This window comes from Pongo abelii, chromosome 20, assembly GCF_028885655.2.
Source record: "Pongo abelii isolate AG06213 chromosome 20, NHGRI_mPonAbe1-v2.0_pri, whole genome shotgun sequence".
Classification (NCBI taxonomy): domain Eukaryota; kingdom Metazoa; phylum Chordata; class Mammalia; order Primates; family Hominidae; genus Pongo; species Pongo abelii.
Window position 1 is genome coordinate 9,418,612 of NC_072005.2, and position 12,458 is coordinate 9,431,069.

The 12,458-nt window shown below is 42.3% G+C and overlaps 1 long non-coding RNA gene across 1 annotated transcript in view; it reads right to left on the reverse strand.

Annotated features, from left to right (window-relative positions):
- LOC129051865 (uncharacterized) overlaps positions 1 to 8,303 on the reverse strand; it is a 33,764-nt gene extending 25,461 nt beyond the window's left edge. Inside the window, exon 1 of the long non-coding RNA XR_010138557.1 lies at positions 6,685 to 8,303. This is a non-coding gene — a long non-coding RNA (uncharacterized LOC129051865). The remainder of the gene's footprint in view (positions 1 to 6,684) is intronic.
- Positions 8,304 to 12,458: the final 4,155 nt, after the last annotated feature.

Here is a 12,458-nt window from a genome sequence, read left to right on the forward strand (position 1 = left end):
AGCAAGTCCTTGGAGACCTAGAAAGAGACTTAGACTCCCACACAATAATAATGGGAGACTTTAACACCCCACTGTCAACATTAGACAGATCAACGAGACAGAAAGTTAACAAGGATATCCAGGAGTTGAACTCAGCTCTGCATCAAGTGGACCTAATAGACATCTACAGAACTCTTCACCCCAAATCAACAGAATATACATTCTTCTCAGCACCACACCGCACTTATTCCAAAATTGACCACATAGTTGGAAGTAAAGCTCTCCTCAGCAAATGTAAAAGAACAGAAATTATAACAAACTGTCTCTCAGACCACAGTGCAATCAAACTAGAACTCAGGATTAAGAAACTCACTCAAAACCACTCAACTACATGGAAACTGAACAACCGGCCTCTGAATGACTACTGGGTACATAACAAAATGAAGGCAGAAATAAAAATGTTTTTTGAAACCAATGAGAACAAAGACACAACATACCAGAATCTCTGGGACACATTCAAAGCAGTGTGTAGAGGGAAATTTATAGCACTAAATGCTCACAAGAGAAAGCAGGAAAGATCCAAAATTGACACCCTAACATCACGATTAAAAGAACTAGAGAAGCAAGAGCAAACACATTCAAAAGCCGTCAGAAGGCAAGAAATAACTAAGATCAGAGCAGAACTGAAGGAAATAGAGACACAAAAAACCCTTCAAAAAATCAATGAATCCAGAAGCTGGTTTTTTGAAAAGATCAACAAAATTGATAGACCACCAGCAAGAATAAAGAAGAAAAGAGAGAAGAATTAAATAGATGCAATAAAAAATGATAAAGGGTATATCACCACCAATCCCACAGAAATACAAACTACCATCAGAGAATACTATAAACACCTCTACGCAAATAAACTAGAAAATCTAGAAGAAATGGATAAATTCCTTGACACATACACCCTCCCAAGACTAAACCAGGAAGAAGTTGAATCCCTGAATAGACCAATAACAGGCTCTGAAATTGAGGCAATAACTAATAGCTTACCAACCAAAAAAAGTCCAGGACCAGATGGATTCACAGCTGAATTCTACCAGAAGTACAAGGAGGAGCTGGTACCATTCCTTCTGAAACTATTCCAATCAATAGAAAAACAGGGAATCCTACCTAACTCATTTTATGAGGCCAGCATCATCCTGATACCAAAGCCTGGCAGAGACACAACAAAAAAAAGAGAATTTTAGACCAATATCCCTGATGAACATCGATGGAAAAATCCTCAATAAAATACTGGCAAACCAAATCCAGCAGCACATCAAAAAGCTTATCCACCATGATCAAGTGGGCTTCATCCCTGGGATGCAAGGCTGGTTCAACATACGCAAATCAATAAATGTAATCCAGCATATAAACAGAACCAAAGACAAAAACCACATGATTATCTCAATAGATGCAGAAAAGGCCTTTGACAAAATTCAACAACACTTCATGCTAAAAACTCTCAATGAATTAGGTATCGATGGGAGTATCTCAAAATAATAAGAGCTATCTATGACAAACCCACAGCCAATATCATACTGAATGGGCAAAAACTGGAAGCATTCCCTTTGAAAACTGGCACAAAACAGGGATGCCCTCTCTCACCACTCCTTTTCAACATAGTGTTGGAAGTTCTGGCCAGGGCAATCAGGCAGGAGAAGGAAATAAAGGGTATTCAATTAGTAAAAGAGGAAGTCAAATTGTCCCTGTTTGCAGATGACATGATTGTTTATCTAGAAAACCCCATTGTCTCAGCCCAAAATCTCCTTAAGCTGATAGACAACTTCAGCAAAGTCTCAGGATACAAAATCATGTGCAAAAATCACAAGCATTCTTATATACCAGTAACAGAGAGCCAAATCATGAGTGAACTCCCATTCACAATTGCTTCAAAGACAATAAAATACCTAGGAATCCAACTTACAACGGACGTGAAGGACCTCTTCAAGGAGAACTACAAACCACTGCTCAATGAAATAAAAGAGGATACAAACAAATGGAAGAACATTCCATGCTCATGGGTAGGAAGAATCAATATCGTGAAAATGGCCATACTGCCCAAGGTAATTTATAGACTCAATGCCATCCCTATCAAGCTACCAATGACTTTCTTCACAGAATTGGAAAAAACTACTTTAAAGTTCATATGGAACCAAAAAAGAGCCCACATTGCCAAGTCAATCCTAAGCCAAAAGAACAAAGATGGAGGCATCATGCTACCTGACTTCAAACTATACTACAAGGCTACAGTAACCAAAACAGCATGGTACTGGTACCAAAACAGAGATATAGACCAATGGAACAGAACAGAGCCCTCAGAAATTATGCCATTTATCTACAACCATCTGATCTTCGACAAACCTGACAGAAACAAGAAATGGGGAAAGGATTCCCTATTTAATAAATATTGCTGGGAAAACTGGCTAGCCATATGTAGAAAGCTGAAACTGGATCTTTTAAAGACTTAAATGTTAGACCTAAAACCATAAAAACCCAAAAAGAAAACCTAGGCAATACCATTCAGGACATAGGCATGGGCAAGGACTTCATGTCTGAAACACCAAAAGCAATGGCAACAAAAGCCAAAATTGACTAATGGGATCTAATTAAACTAAAGAGCTTCTGCACAGCAAAAGAAACTACCATCAGAGTGAACAGGCAACCTACAGAATGGGAGAAAATTTTTGCAATCTACTCATCTGACAAAGGGCTAATATCCAGAATCTACAATGAACTCAAACAAATTTACAAGAAAAAAACAACCCCATCAAAAAGTGGGTGAAGGACATGAACAGACACTTCTCAAAAGAAGACATTTTTGCAGCCAAAAGACACATGAAAAAATGCTCACATCACTGGCCATCAGAGAAATGCAAATCAAAACCACAATGAGATACCATCTCACACCAGTTAGAATGGCGATCATTAAAAAGTCAGGAAACAACAGGTGCTGGAGAGGATGTGGAGAAATAGGAACACTTTTACACTGTTGGTGGAACTGTAAACTAGTTCAACCATTGTGGAAGTCAGTGTGGTGATTCCTCAGGGATCTAGAACAAGAAATACTATTTGACCCAGCAATCCCATTACTGGGTATATACCCAGAGGATTATAAATCATGCTGCTATAAAGACACATGCACACGTACGTTTATTGCAGCACTATTCACAATAGCAAAGACTTGGAACCAACCCAAATGTCCATCAATGATAGACTGGATTAAGAAAATGTGGCACATATATACCATGGAATCCTATGCAGCCATAAAAAATGATGAGTTCGTGTCCTTTGTAGGGACATGAATGAAGCTGGAAACCATCATTCTCAGCAAACTATCGCAAGGACAAAACCAAACACTGCATGTTCTCACTTATAGGTGGGAATTGAACAATGAGAACACATGGACACAGGAAGGGGAACATCACACACCGGAGCCTGTTGTGGGGTGGGGGGAGGGGGGAGGGATAGCATTAGGATATATATCTAATGTTAAATGATGAGTTAATGGGTGCAGCACACCTACATGGCACATGTATACATATGTAACTAACCTGCATGTTGTGCACATGTAACCTAAAACTTAAAGAATAATAAAAAATAAAAATAACAAATATGAAATGGATAATAAAGCAATTTCATGAACAACTCTACATCCACAAATTTGAAAGTCTAGATGAAATACATCAGTGATGTGAAAGAAACAATATGCCTGTATTAGTCCGTTTTCATGCTGCTTATAAAGACATACCCGAAAGTGGGCAATTTACAAAAGAAAAAGGTTTAATTGGACTCACAGTTCCACGTGGCTGGGGCAGCCCCACAATCATGGTGGAAGGCAAGGAGGAGCAAGTCACATCTTACGTGGATGGTGGCAGGCAAAGAGAGAGCTTGTGCAGAAAAACTCCCGTTTTTAAGACAGTCAAAACTAGTGACACTTATTCACTATCACAATAACAGGATGGGAAAGACTTGCCCCATGATTCAATTACCTCCCACCGGGTGCCTCCCACAACATGTGGTAATTCAAGATGAGATTTGGGTGGGGACACAGCCAAACCATATCACTGCCAAAACTCACACAAGAAGAAACAGACAATCTACATAGGTCTGTATCTATAAAGAAGAAGAATAATAACATTCCAAAACAGAAAGCACCAAGTCCAGACGTGTTCACTAGTGAATTCTACCAAACATTTAAGGAAGAAAGAAAGAATGCCAGTTTCCTACAATCTCTTCCAGAAAAAGCAGAGGGAATAATTTCTAACATTCTGTGAGGCCAGCATCACCCTAATACCAAAACGAAAGACATTAAAAGAACAGAGAACTACGGGCCAACACCATGGCTCACAAATACAGATGCAAAAAGTCTCAACAAGGTCAAGCATGGTGGTTCATGCCTGTACTCCCAGCACTTTGAGAAGCCAAGGTGGGCAGATCACTTGAGTCCAGGAGTTTGAGACCGGCCTGAGCAACATGGCAAAACCCCATCTCTTAAAAAAAAATAAAACAAACAACAACAACAACAAAAAATCCTGTATTAGGGTTTTCCAGAGAAATAGGATCAATAGGATATATATAGGTATATACCACACCTTTTTTTCTCTACTTTTTTTCCCACAACACAATATTTGTGAGTCATAACAAGTTAAATGAAACAACATGGTTAACTTAACAAACTTCTCTATAAACTTTTCTTGATTCTCTAAAAACTGTCCAATTTTTTCCTTGCATAAAGCCAAATTAGACACAAAAAATGGCACATGTTCCCTTACTTCCATTAGCTACCACCCACAATGCACACAGGTTTCACTTTAGGGGCTGATATGGGGCCCCACTCCTGGTGATATTGGTTGGGCTTACTCTCTTGGGGAGTGGGAGGGATAGGGGCTAGTTTGCATAAGGGGGAGGCGTGAGTGATGACCTTGGGGTGGGATCCTTCATTGAAGAACTGGTAGGAAGCCCCTCAGAACTGGGGGACTGAAGAGACCCTGGGGAAAACATAAGCCTTCTAAAGGGAGCAGCTAGGAGGGGATCCCTTAGGCATGGCATTCTGGTCCCTGGAATTAACATGAGCCTGTAAAGGGCCATAAAAGCCTGTACATAAGGGACGTCTTCCCATTTTCCTTTTTACAAAATAAGTCTAATTGTAAAATATCACTATATTGTATAGAACCATATGTAGGCCAAATCTGTTAGTTTTCTAATCTGTATTGAACCCAAACAGTGCTGCAACAGAAAATGAGTCTCTTCTTAAGACGAATTTGAACTTGTTCCAATAGCGTAAAAGACGCTACAGTGCCAAGTCCTCTGGGATGCTTGCTGTTGTCCCCAGGTCAACTAAGGATCTCTACAGGGGGTTTCAGCCTAAGTTTAGCAAATGTCTAGTTAATCTTCCCTTTTAAATTCCCACCTTCCAGAAAGGTGTAAATATAAATAGCAGGGTGTTATAAAAGTGGATTAGGAGCTAAAAATGGACAGTTGAATGTTGAACCTAAATTCCAGAGAGCTGGGCAGAGGAGCTAAACAAATGGCAACTGTGGAAGGAAGAAAAGGAAGGGGGTAAGCAGCGTTGCCCAAAGGGAGACCTCAGAGGCCCTGACCACCTGAGAACCTACTCAATAGTGGAGACACCAAAAAAAAAATATTCATGTGGCGCAGACCTGTTATAGCTAGTCTTCAATTTGGTGGGGTGTCCAAGCCCTGACTCCAGAGTCTAGTCCCACCTCCTACCTCACTGTCAACTTACTTTTAGCTTATAAACCCTCGTATGTGCCAGGCGCAGTGGCTCCTGCCTGTAATCCCAGCACTTTGGGAGGCCGAGGTGGGCAGATCACGAGGTCAGGAGTTCAGCCTGGCCAACATGGTGAAATCCCGTCTCTACTAAAAATACAAAAATTAGCTGGGTGTGGTGGTGTGTGCCTGTCATCCCAGCTACTCGGGAGGCTGTGGCAAGAGAATCACTTGAACCTGGGAGGCAGAGGTTGCAGTGAGCGGAGATGGCGCTGTTGCACTCCAGCCTGGGCGATAGAGTGAGACTGTCTCAAAAAAAAAAAAAAAAAAAGAAAGAAAGAAAAAGAAATGACAAGAGATTAATACTTAGTGAATCTAGGGCAATGGTGGTTTGTTGTACTAGACTTTGACATTTTCTTCAGTTTGAAAATTTCCAAATTAACAAGGTAAGGAAAATCCACTTGGAAAAGGCTCTTGCTGTTTATGGTCAACTCAATTCCAATTTGTGATACAAAAACAAGCCTGCATGTTCTCTTTTTTCCTCTGGAGATGCTTGTATTTTGAAGCTCAGAGATTTACAGGGTTCTGAGCTGAATACCCAGCTGATTTTCCGTGACAGTAAAATTTGCATTTACATGCATTCATTCACCCATGCATTTAATTGTGTCAGATGCCCGTACTCCCTCAATGAGTTTCTAATTTCTCCACCTGTACATAATTTACCAAATATAAAGAACATCCCCCAAAAGAACAAATTCACCCAGTGTTCACCCAAACTGGCTGGAATAAAGCTGCTGGGGACGAAATAACCACGACTCCAGCAAGAGATTTTCTTCCTTCTGCAGAAAGTCTGCAAAGGCTGATGAAGAGGCTTGGGAAAGGGGAGCCCGCGGAAGAAAAGGCCCCCCTGAAACTCACTGCCCGCGCTCACGACCCGCCTTTTACCTGGACCCAAGCCCCCAGCGCGTAGGTGGGAGTCTGGGAAGAAGTGCGGTGTCGGCAGGAGGTCCCAGGCGCGAAGTCCGGGAAAGCCACAGGAGGAGGCGACCTGCAGGAGGCTACCCTTTGACCCCAACCCTACTCCAGTCCTCCTAGTCTCGTGGGAGCAACCTTAGACTGGTTGATGTGGAAGGAGGCGGGCCTGCACGCGGATGCACGCGGAGTACCGCATTCACTTCCGTTTCCGGGAGCGCACTTCCGTTTCCAGGCATGGGGGGGCCCCAGAATGGGCTGAGAAACAGGAGCCAGGAGAGCCGCCTGGTGACGTTAGGAGGGCGCTACAGCCGCGACTTTCCAAAGCTAGTAGAGAGATCCCAGCGTCACCCGGGAAAGGCAGAGGGGGCGGGGCGATACCAAGGCGGAGACAATGGGGCGGGACGATGCCCTGGAGGCGGGGTTGCTAGTGGGCGAGCCACCCTTCAGGCCATGCAGACCCCAGATGAAATCTGCACAGGGGTCTCCTGGAGCCGTGGGAGGGGTTCCCCATCTTCTCGCTCAAGAGAGTTTTTATGTTGCCCTCTTTATGGATGGAAAACAGAGGCATGGATGGGCGGTGTAACTTGGCCACATTCACTAACCTAATGAAGAAGTCTCCGAAACTGGATCCTGGGTCGCTGGAGGCCTTACACCCTCCTCCAGGGACTGTGATAAATATCAGTCTACAAGCAAAGAAAAACTTTGGAATTTAAAGCCCTGTGTACTGTAGTTCTTCCTATATTTTTGACAACCAAACCAGAAACTTTATATCACACACATACACACACAAACCCTTTTTGGCATTTTCTAAATATCCGTGTGAATAAAACACCTGCCAAGACATGGTAGGATTTAAAAGTGATTTGGGGTGGGTGTTTTAGTCACGTCTGCAATCCCAGCACTTTGGGAGACCCAGATGGGAGGATTGCTTGAGCCCAGGAGTTAGAGACCAGCCTGGGAAGACCGCTGTCTCTTAAAAACATAAAAAAGTGATAGGGTATAAATGTAGAATTGCCATAGGTCATAATTTGTTTAATATAAAGCTGCTGCGCTTTTAGGTCTGACAAACTTCCTCTCTCTGTGTGGTTGTTTCCTGATATAACCCAGGTGTTCCTCATCTCACAGCTGCTGACTCCTATAAAACCTAATGACCAACACCACAGTCATGTAAATAAATTCCCCCCTTCATTTTTTTCCCTAGCCAATCGACAATCACGTGAAGAAAGACTGAAGGACAAACCCATGGTCCTTAAAAGGCACAGTCCCACAGGCCCTCTCTGTCTCTTCATCTCTCCAGTAACCTACCCACAGGTTGAGCACCATACTGTCTCTGGACTTCCTGTGGGCCATTATTCAGCACCCCTAACTTCTCTGGAATCTATAATAAACTTTTTTCTTTCATTGATTTTGGTTTCACTTTCTCATTGTGTCTCACTTGACACACTTGAAATTAACATCCTCCACCAGCTCTCCTAGAGAGTGGCTATCTTGGGCCGGACATGTTGGCTTAGGCCTGTAATCCCAGCACTTTGGGAGGCCAAGGTGAGCGGATCACCTGAGGTCAGGAGTTCGAGACCAGCGTGGCCAACATGGTGAAACCCCGTCTCTACAAAAAATATAAAAATTAGCTGGGCATGGTGGGAGATGCCTGTAACCAGCTGCTCGGGAGGCTGAGGCATGAGAATCACTTGAACCCAGGAGGCAGAGGTTGCAGTGAGCTGAGATTGTGCCACTGCACTCCAGCCTGGATGACAGAGCAAGACTCTTAAAAAAAAAAAAAAAAAAAAAAAAAAAGAGTGTGGCTATATTGGCTTTTGGCCTTTCTCAAGAGAGAAACCTCAAGACCAAGTTGGAAAATAAACATTAATACTAAAAAATGATACCAACATATGATCCAGCAATTCCACTTCTGGGTGTATTAATCAAAAAGTTGAAAGCAGGTATTGGAAGAGCTATTTGTACACCCATGTTCATGGCAGCTTTATTCACAATATTGAAAAGGTGAAAGCAAATCAAAACGTGGTATAGCCATACAATAGAATATTATCCAGCCTTAAAAAAGGAAATTCTGAGATGTGCTACAACATGAACCTTGAACATGTTATGCTAAAAGAAATAAACTAGTCACAAAAAGTCAAATACTGTGACTTCACTTTTATGAGGTACCTACAGTAGTGGGGTTAACACAGACACATGTTGGAACAACTAAGTTCCTCTTCAAAGACTCAACTTTCTGATCATAAGTTGTAAAAGTTGTACATCAATCCTACCCCCCTTCTTCTCTTCTGTTTCCACAAATCGCACATTTACCCTGTTTAGAAAAGTTTAAGTCTTAGCCAATCGGGATCAGCTTAGATTGTGCAGTCCAATCCCAGCCAATTGGGGAAGGACACAGAAACAGGAACTGCATTAGATTAAAAACTCCTTTCCTCCTTTGTTCACTGTGCTGTTGTGATTGTAACGGGCACAAGCAGCACCCTTCTGCAGAAGTAAAGGTGCCCGGCTGAGAAATTTTCTAGGGGGTTTCTTTTGGCTATGTCGAGCACTTGTTTCCAACACAGAGAATTGAATGGTGTTTGCCAGAGATTGGGAAGGGAGTAATAGGGAGTTAGTGTTTATTGGGTTCAGTTTGGGAAGATAAACATTTTTTAGTGGGATGATGGTGACAGTTGCCCAACAATGAGTATAATTAATGCCAGCGAAGTGGACACTTAAAATGGTTAAAATGTAAACTTTATGTAATATACTTTACCACAATTTTTAAAAAGTGAATAGAGGATTATCAGTTTTATTTAATGAAGCCTCCAAAAACCAGAGATCTGGGGCAAAAGAAATTCAAAAGCAGTTTGGCTAGCAGTGCATTTTATACAGTCTCTGCTAAATAAAATACCCACTGATAAGTAAAGGGTTTGGAATTTTATTGCTAACATTAGATTTATACATTAGAAACGTGTTTAAAACAGACATTCTCTATCAACTGGCAAATAAAAGATTTTTAAAGGATTAGGTTTTAAAATAAGTATTAAATTAGATGCTGCACCAAAGAATATACTGGTTTAAAAAATTGCTCAGTGCCGGGCGCAGTGGCTCATGCTTGTAATCCCAGCACTTTGGGAGGCCAAGAGGGGCAGGTCATCTGAGGTCAGGAGTTCAAGAGCAGTCTGGCCAACATGGCAAAACCCCATCTCTACTAAAAATACAAAAATTAGCCGAGGGTGGTGGCACGTGCCTGTAATCCCAGCTACTCAGGAGGCTGAGGCAGGAGAATCACTTGAACACGGGAGGCGGAGGTTGCAGTGAGCCAAGATCTCTCCACTGCACTCCAGCCCGGGCAACAAGAGCAAAATTCCATCTCAAGAAAAAAAAAAAAAGCTCAGTTGCTGTTTCAGAGAATTAAACAATTAGTTAAAAACCTAACACTAAACAGTATTTTTAAATGTCCTCATCCAGATCCCAAGCATCAAGGAGTCACTGGACTCAAAGCATCAGCTGCCACAGCCAATCGGAAACCAAAATGGCCAGTTACCAGGGAGACACTAGTGGGTAGGCCAAACAGGGAGACCTGTAGACAGATCTCACTGTGCACCAATGGCTCTTGAGGAAAGGTGTGCCTTGGCCAGAAGCTCCAGAAACCACCTGTGCAGAAATTTCACCAATGTCTCCAAGTCCTGCAGAGCAGTCACATGGCACTCCAGACCCACCCTGCAATCCACTGCCCCAAAAGTCACCATGGGGTGAACACAGCTCAACATTGGTGGAAGGTGTGGGTGCCTTAACGCATTCATTAACCAATAACTGTGGGCTTTGCTCTAGAGACAGAACTAAAGCCCCCACCCTCTTCTACTCTGCTAGTGGAGCCTGCGGTTTTTATGGGCACAGGATGAGGGTGGGGCAGGCCATGAGTGGTTTTGAAAAAGGCAACATTTGAACTGGAAAAGAAGGATGTGAAGTTATCACTTTGGACCAATCTGGAAAGTTACGTACTGTACAATTCCAACTCTATGGCATTCTGAAAAACGCAAAACTATGGAGACAGTAAAAAGATGAGCAGTTGTCGCCCTGGGGAGAGGGAGGGAGGAATAGTGGGAGGACCGATGATCTGTGGACTTTGGGTGATAATGAAGTGGCAATGTAGGTTCATGAGTTCTAACAAATGTATTACTCTGGTGGAGTATGTTGATGATGGTGGAAGCTATGCATGTGTAGTGGCAGCAGGAACATAGGATGTCTTTGAACCTTCCACACTATTTTGCTGTGAACCTAAAACTGCTCTGAAGCATGGATTTTTTGTTTTGAGACAGCGTCTGACTCTGTCACCCAGGCTAGAGTGCAGTGGCACAATCTCAGCTCACTGCAACCTCCTTCTCCTGGGCTAAAATGATTCTCCTGCCTCAGCCTCCTGGGTAGCTGGGGCTATAGGCGTAAGCCACCATGCCCAGCTAAGTTTTGTCTTTTTTGTAGAGGCGGGGCTTCACCAGATTACCCAGGCTGGTCTTGAACTCCCGAGCTTAAGCAATCCACTCACCTCAGCCTCTCAAAGTGCTGAGATTACAGCTCTGAGCCACTGCACCAGGTGAACACAGATTTTTTAAAAGAGCTAATAAAACATTTTCAATTGGTCAGAGCTTTCCAATCTGAGAAGTCAACATTATTTAGCTGAACTACCACTCTCCAACACCTCTTACACTAATAGGACTTCTCTCTACTGCAAAACCTTACTTAAGCAATCCCTGAGATAACAGCAAAGGGCTTTCCATGTTTCATAGACTGTGTGGTCTCATTGCAAGTTATTTCATGCTGGGTTGTGAAGAGATTCTGACAGCTTTCCCATATTTCTTACATTCACATGGCTATGAACTGTGATACAGTAATATATGAGAAGCAAATGAAGTACTTCCTGCATCCTTTTTATAATCACAGGGTTTTACCCCAGTGTGAATTCTCACAAAGATATTAAGGCTTGAGCAATGAATAAGGTGACACCATATCCCTGGGATACCATAGGTTCTTCCTCCAATGTGAGATTTCATGTTAATATTATGGCATGTGAGATAAAGGTTGCCATACATTCCCCTACATTCCCAGGACATTTGCAGTCTAATTTTATGTATTTTTTTTGAGACAGAGTCTTGCTTTGTCACCCAGGCTGGAGTGTAGGGGTCTTGGCTCACTTGCAGTCTAATTTTAGATGTGTAAAATAAGCCTCGTGGAATTAGTAAAAGCTTTCCCAGGTGCCTTACAGCAGAAGTGTTCTCTACACTGTGAATTTTTATTCCTCATGTAAGGTATAAACATTTAATGAAATCTCTCCACATTCCTAATAATGGAGCCTCAGTCCACTCTAAGTCACTAAATGTTGGGTGAGGTCATATTTATGACTTTCATAGTAAAAGAAACTTTCTTTTCTTGACGGTCTTTGATTTTCACAGGGCCTATCGCCACAAGAGTTGGAAGTGAGTATTAAGATCTGATGAGCACTTACAGACGTCTTCACATGTCCTACATTCATAGAACGTCTCTTTTGTGATTGCTTTTGTGTTTACACTAACACTAATGATAGCTAATGAATGGAAAAAAATAATCACAAAAAACTTTCATTATGTTTGAAGAAAGCTTAAAAATTTGTGTTGGTCTGCATTCAAAGCCATCCTGGCCTGTGGGTTGGACAAGCTTAATCTAAAGCTTTTCCCAAGTTCCTCACAGTATTAGTTTCCTAGGGTTGCTGTACAAAATAACAGACTGAA